Source organism: Anolis carolinensis, chromosome 2 (assembly GCF_035594765.1).
Source record: "Anolis carolinensis isolate JA03-04 chromosome 2, rAnoCar3.1.pri, whole genome shotgun sequence".
Lineage (NCBI taxonomy): Eukaryota > Metazoa > Chordata > Lepidosauria > Squamata > Dactyloidae > Anolis > Anolis carolinensis.
Window position 1 is genome coordinate 144,436,520 of NC_085842.1, and position 7,437 is coordinate 144,443,956.

The 7,437-nt window shown below is 40.6% G+C and overlaps 1 long non-coding RNA gene across 1 annotated transcript; it reads left to right on the plus strand.

The window, feature by feature from the left end:
- The first annotated feature begins 2,840 nt into the window (after nt 1-2,840).
- Nucleotides 2,841-6,709, plus strand: LOC134295831 (uncharacterized). The gene is made up of 3 exons (XR_010002427.1): nt 2,841-2,935; nt 5,113-5,351; nt 6,586-6,709. It is a non-coding gene; the product is annotated as an uncharacterized LOC134295831 (long non-coding RNA).
- The last annotated feature ends 728 nt before the right edge of the window (nt 6,710-7,437 follow it).

Genomic DNA, 7,437 nt, shown 5'->3' on the forward strand with positions numbered 1-7,437 from the left:
TGTCCCCGCCAATCATGCTTGTGACAGTGGCGGGACTGAGAGCAGGGCCTCCCTGGAAGATCTTAATCTCATGGTGATTCATAGAGGGAGATGTGTTCGAACAGGTAAACTGGGCCAGGGCCATTTAGGGCTTTATAGGCCAAAGCCCTGTTCAGTAGCTAACTGGCAGCCAATGTGCTCCCTGTACGCTGCTCCAGTTATTAACCTGGCTGACTCTCATTGCACTATTTGAACCTTCCAAACAATCTTCAAAGGCAACCCCACGTATATACATGCATATACCACCAAAAGGATGGACTCCTTAAAACTCCTTTGAAAGAAAAACTCCTCTGAAAATATATAGTAGCTGGAAGCTGGGAAAGCAAAAAATACAGCAAGAATTAGGGCTTGAGGGGAAGCACTCTTTTTCATTCATGCATCCTTATAATCCTCACTGGTATATATCAATAATATGAGAAAATACAATGTCACAACACATGTACTTACCTATAACAGCAAACTTTCACAGTCACAGCTGTAAACATCACTAGGTTTTTGACAGTTACTCTGAAACATTATATGGCCACACCACCTCTGTAACAAGTACATTAAAACCCAAGGATGTCTGGGTCATTCCTATATGTGTGCCACTCCTAAATGCCAGTTACGTTACTGCACCAAAGATGAGCAAAGTATGGTGTGTATGCAGCCCTAACTGCTTTTTGCAGATCCCAAGACCCCTGATCACTCCAAAACCTCTAGGCTTAGGGTCACTCCCAATTTTTTTTAAAAAGGATGAAAATTACATGGAAAATACCCCAATCACCGACTCACTTAATCTGCTTATCTTGCCAGGAATTGCCCAAAGGAAATAGAAAGTGAACATGATGCATTTTCCTAGTAATTTTCAGCCTACTGGGTTCCAGTACCTCCACAGTAGCCCATCCCTAACCTAAACAAATAGATCTCATGTTCCCAAGCTAAACTGTGGAAATTGATGGTAAACCCACTATGAACAAAGTTTGCCAAGAACCACCCATGGTAGGTTAACACTAGGGTCAGCATAAATTGGAAATGACTAGAAGGCACACAACAAAAATAACAACAACAATGATTCAGAGCATGTAAATCTAATAAATACAACAAGTGTAACAAAAATATAGAGGAGGCAGGAGTAAAGAAGAATTCTCTGGAAAATCTACACAGCAAGTTCAAAGATACCTGTACCAAAGCAGTCTGGAAACATGCATGTTTGCTTATTTCAAAGGTAGATTATTTCAAACAGCAGCTCATGGCTCTCCAATGCTGCCAGCAGGTCAAGGCAGAGGCCCATGACCTCCAACTGTCCTAACTGGCAAGGATAGGCCCAATGAATTCTCTGTCGTTCCACTTTTCCAGTTGCTTTTAATATGTCCCAATTACTTCCTCCACTTTCCCTCCTTGTGCTCAGGTTATTTTCATTACTGCAAACTGAGTTCAAAGTGCAAAAAATAGAACAGACTCAGTAAACCCACCAGAGAGGAGAATAAAAGAGGAAAATGAGACTATTCCTGGTTAGCTTGGGGGAAAAGCAAACGTCTGCAGCCTTTCCTAACCTGTGTGTTCTTTCTCTTTAATAACTTTTTCCTATCTTGACCACACTGATGTTGCCTGACCACATGTACCCAGTCTTCATCAGCGAAATGTTGAAAGGTATGAGGGCTGGTGAAGATGGTATTACTGCTGGATCTTGCCAGAGTGCTGAGGTCCTCATGCTGCTATGTGTTGACACTGCACCAGAGTCTGCTTAGAGATATATTAAATATAGATACTTTTTCCTGGTCCACAACCAAAGTTTGATCTGAACAGCTGCTCTATTATTTTTCTAGCTCTGTTATCTTAACATGCCAATTTTATTATTCTAAAATCTAGAGAGATTGCAAAAGGATGAGCGGGGAAAATCAACAAAACATCCAAGAGAGTAAAATCCTTGCCAGCATTTCATTCTTTGTGGCAATAAATTTTATAACCAAGTGTTCGCTTTTATTACCATAAAGTGTAATGGGCTGTTTCCAAGTGGAGGCTGAGCTACAATCCAGCCAGTAAGCAATAAAGCAAAGTTGCACTGAAGATGCCTTTCCTGACTCAATCAAAGCATTCACTAGCTCCTGCTATAAGTCAGCGTCCCCCCATTGCCAAGCAAATTGCTGAATCGGCTTCCTAGGATAGGCTTGCAGTAGCAGAACCCCTCCGAAAGCTTAGGAATATCATTCAAGGACAGGCTTTGAAACATTACTTTTTGGGATAATGACTTGCCAAAAATGCTTAATGGATGATTCTGAGAGTTATAGTTCCAAAAGTAACTTTTCTATGGGTAAAAGTTTCCCCAAATAAATGAGAATAAACTATTTGCAAAGGACAGCTTCTACTAATTTGATTTCCTTACCCGCATGTATTTTGCTGGGCAGTCCAACCACATGGGCATCACAAGTTGAAGGAGACTGCCACCTGCTACTGTCCTTACCTCTCTATTTTACAAACCTGGTCCTATTAATGTTTAGTGATGCTAAACAACATCATATGCACCTCACAAATCCATACTATTTCCAAGCACCTAATTAATTAATTAATTAATTAATGGGGAAAATGGAAGGAAAAAGGAAGAAAGGCCAACAAAGGGCAAGATGGCTGGACGGTATCCTTGAAGTGACTGGCATGAACTTGAAGGAACTGGGGGCGGCAACGGCCGACAGGGAGCTCTGGCATGAACTGGTTCATGAGGTCACAAAGAGTCGGAACCGACAGGGAGCTCTGGCATGAACTGGTTCATGAGGTCACAAAGAGTCGGAACCGACAGGGAGCTCTGGCATGAACTGGTTCATGAGGTCACAAAGAGTCGGAAACGACTATGTGACTGAGCAGCAGCAGCAATTTATTTGGCAGCTTCTCTCAAAATGTAATCTCAGGGACCAGGCAGGTTCGTACAAGGGGATGCGGTCAGCCAAATAGCCTGGACCTGAACCGTCTAGGGTTTTAAAGGTCATGACCAGTATTTTGAATTGTGCCAGGACACAGACTGGCAGCCAATGGAGCTGTTCTCTCCCTGTACCCAGCCCCAGTGAAAAATCTGGTTGCAGCTCTTTGAACCAGTTGAAGTTTCCAAGCACTCTTCAGAGGCAGTCCTATGTAGAGCGTGTTACAGTTATTGAACTGATTTCAGTAAGAAGAACATGGCAGTTCCTTCTACCACATACCAATTTAAACAAAAGGGTTACAGCGGGGTTTCCATGTACTGTAAGGTTATCCCTAGTGTTGCAGTTGTTCCTCACCTTTCTGCATAAATTCTTTACTCAGTTAACTTTAGTCGTGCAATTACAATACCAGGGACATTGAAATCCAAAAGGGGAAGTTACTCATGCCGCTTTGTGAGAAGAAAGTGATCAGAATGTTTGCGCCAGAATAGCATATTATCAGGTCAAAGAAGTGGGATTTCAAAATAGTCATAGATAGGGTCGCTAGGTCAGCAGTATGCTAAGTTCTGAAATGTCAGGTCTGAAATCTGAAACCACAGAAAAGGTTTCTGTGATATCAAAAGCACAGGCCTTTGGGATGTCATAAGCAGTTCTGCTGATGATGCCTTTATTTGTGGAAAGGTGAATATGCTCTCAGTTTTAGGACCTCTTCATACGGGGCATTTTTGCCATTTTTAATTGTGACAAGGGTGGGGCACCATCACAAGATGCATGGCAGATCCTGCCTACATTCCTCCCAAAGTGGAGGAGAAGTGCCGAAAGGTGCTTTCTCCTCCACTATGGGGAAGAAAGTGTAGTTTGGATAGTTCCAACGGAGCTACTTGTACTTTCTCCCCCTTTTTGCCATGTGATGGCAGAAAATGTGGTAGGGCAATGTGTGTTGTCATGTGTTGATGCCCTTTCTGCCGTCTGATGGAGGGAGGGAAAGGGTGCCAAAGCACCTTCTCCCATCTCCTCCATGTGATGAGGGGAGGAGGTAGGGCACAGGATGCCACAAACCATCCCACATTCCTTCCCTTTTGCCAGCAATTGCCGACCCAAAAGGGCCATGTAAAGAGGTCCTTAGTCTTTAAATGAGGTGTCCAAGGTACCAAATCTATTTTTCTATCATATAAATCTACTAGCTGTGCCCGGCCACGCATTGCTGTGGCTAGGACTTTACTTTTCTTTTTGTTGTATGAACGTAGAGGCATGGATGAGAGGTTGTGCTGTCAATTTTCAAGTTTGTGGGGCGTTTAGTTTAGTTGTTTTGTCCGGTGCCATGATTCCATTACCTATATATATATATATATATATATATATATATATATATATAGATTGTTCTCTTGGATATAGTTCTGAAAGTTGGACAAATCATTTAAACTATCACCTAAAAGCTATTGACTTTGAAGTCTCCCCTTCTAAGGGTTGAGAGCAGATGTTTGGATCAGCTGATTCTGGAAATGGGCAATCCAGATAAATAGGGACAACATTTAGATTAAAAACTACTAACCAGGTTATAAGGCAAGCCAAAATCAGTAAAGCAAGCACCAAACCATTTTGGCCAACAGCAAAATACATCAAAAGCAGCAGCAGGTGCTACCATTCCTATTAGAATTCTTATTCCACATGCCTTTACCTATAGCACATGTGACATTTGGGGAGCTCTCATAGGCCCCATATATCTATTGGGGCTTGTAAAACCTCATTACCAGCCCAGAGGAAGCTCACATGTTGGTCCCTTCATACTGAGAAATACCTAGTTGTTTCCTAATTTATAAAAAAAATGTCTATATCTTCTCCTTCTAGCACATAGAGTGGCTATCCATGATTAAAAGCAATTATAAAATACAATTAAATGTCAAAACAATGATGTTATAATAAAAGCAGGCATGTACAGCAGATAATCCATTAAATTAACACATAAAACAAAACACCCATCTAGACAAGGAAGTCTTTGCCATGCTGAGGAATATTTCAAAAGATGATGCCAACCTAGCTTCTGTACAAATAATTCCACAATTTAGGCAAAGCCATTGAGAAGGATCTCAAGCAACAATGTTATCAGGACATTGTAGGATAGATGGTAAGTGCAGCTAATGAATTAATGCTTATTTTCTCTGTGACATGATTATATATCCAGATCTCACGGGTCTGGTGCCAATTTCACAGAAAAGACAAAATAAGCCAATGAAGAAACAAGAAATGGGCCCAAAAGCACCAGTTACAGTGGCTGAAAAGAATCTTAAATGTGATTGCCATCCCTTCTGAAGCTGCGCTTTTTTGCTATCTAGTATCAGACGAAGACAGTGGCAAACTTCCTTTGAATGAATCTTGGCAAGAAAACCCAATGATAGGATGACAACTATAGCAACTTCAATGGTACTAAAAGAGTTTGTATTTCTAGAAAGGCCAATGCTATGGGGAAGCTTAATTGGTTGGAACAGGAGAGCATAGTTATTTGAATATTTTGGGGAGCATATACAAACCTTTTCATCAGTGTTAAGGTTGGCATCCTTCAGAGGGACTAGTTTGCTAAACAGGTCTGCAGCAGAATAACCTTTTTTTAAAAAATAAATAAATATCTATGCTATATTTTATACAGTGGCACCAGAGACAATGAATGATGTAACAGAATAGTGATAATGCTGATATTTCTACTTAGATAAACAAGTTAGCACACTGTAAGGCAATGGATTGACTCCCTACTTGGAAAGCCTTCTCTGTCAATGGTGATGTAAATATACTGTGCTTGTTTCTAACTGAACTGAAGCTGCCCTTATTTTTAGCTTCTCATCTCTTCTGAGCAGGAATCTATTGTTTGAATTCTTCCTCACTTTGTGATCTCTGAGAAGGTTGCTCTGCACTGTAAATCATCTGGTGAGATCCTGGCCCCAGGTTAACGAGAAATTGCCACAGTTCAGTGCTTCTCTGAACCCAATCGATAATCCCAAGTCTAGGATGAACTGGCAGAAAGGATACCGCTCTGTGTAATATTCCTTTACTGATACACCATGCAGAGCTAAAATAAGGGAAGCGGGTAAAGGGAGAGAAATTGGAGGTGAGAGGTCTTCAGGTGTAGAAGAAACAGGCAAGAATATTTTGCTTTAGAAACAAGGACTTCCCTCTAATCCAGATCAAGATCTGTGGTGACACATGGCTTCCATACTAGTGCTGAAGTCAATCTACTCCAGATTTTAGTCTGAACTTTAAAAGAGCTTTTCCAATGTTGAACATGTTTGGGAGATACTATTAAGCATTAGCTTAGCTTAACACCTATAATGGATTCCACCATCACCAACATGGAAACAACCAAAGCCCCTAGAGAGGTTGTAAAATCTTACAACTGGTGATGGGACACACTCCTCTATAGGATCTATGGGCAGTAAGATACTTGCAAAACAGATATAACTCTGCTTTCTTACACCATTCTGATGCTCCATAGCATCTCCTGTCTGAGCAGCTATCTTATTCAATCTAGAGATAGATCTAGTTCTGAGACTTAGGAAAGGAATAATAAAATGAAATCTAAGGAGAAATTGTAAAAAAAAATGACAACAAACCTTTATTCTCTTGGATAGTGATGCAAAGAACTAATTGTCATTTTTGTCCTCAGTAAGAAGAGGGATCTCGAAGTTACATTGAAATTCTCTAATGAAAAAACTGTCAACTGCCACAAAATGTTAGCCTCTCTGTGTACAAAAAGCAATGCTTTCTATTTTCCTTTCTTGTTAGTGTGTGTGTGTATGCGCACGTGTGTGTGTGTGTGTGTGTGTGTGTGTGAGAGAGAGAGAGAGAGAGAGAGAGAGAGACAGACAGACAGACAGACAGAGACAGAGACAGAGAGGGGGGGGGGGGAAGGGAGAGAGAGAGATAACACTTTGGCCAAAAAACCATACATTTTAAAAATGCACAATACATTGATTAAAACATTGCATTTTGTGGGGAAAAGTGAGAAAAAAATCCACAAAAAAGGTCCTGAAGTGCAAAAGTAAATACAGAATATCTGATATATCACCCAGTAGAAAGAAAAGTGCACTCTTTACATCTTTACACTTGGAAAAATGGAAGAATACTACAAACAGATTCTAGTTAATATTGTGTTTTTGTTATATCCAGAAACATCTGAGTTATCCTTGCTGAGAAAGTAGCTTGAGAAGTTTAACTTAAAGTCTCTATTTGAGGAACCTCCAGGACTTTTGTTGTTTATATAAACAGAAGTAGAAAGAGAGGTCACTTCCAGTATGTCTGCCCAATACAGAGTCAAGAATTTCTTCCCTGCCTTCATTTCAACATCTCTATCAAGAAACTCCATGACTTCTGCATTGTGACACACTGTCCTAGCAAGGCACAACTACCTCTTCCTGGTCTCTTTGCTACATCCTTGCTAACTAGTTAATTTAAATGAGAACATCTATCTCCTAAATTGCGTGTATCAAACAATCAATCATTTGGAGGCAGCAAACCT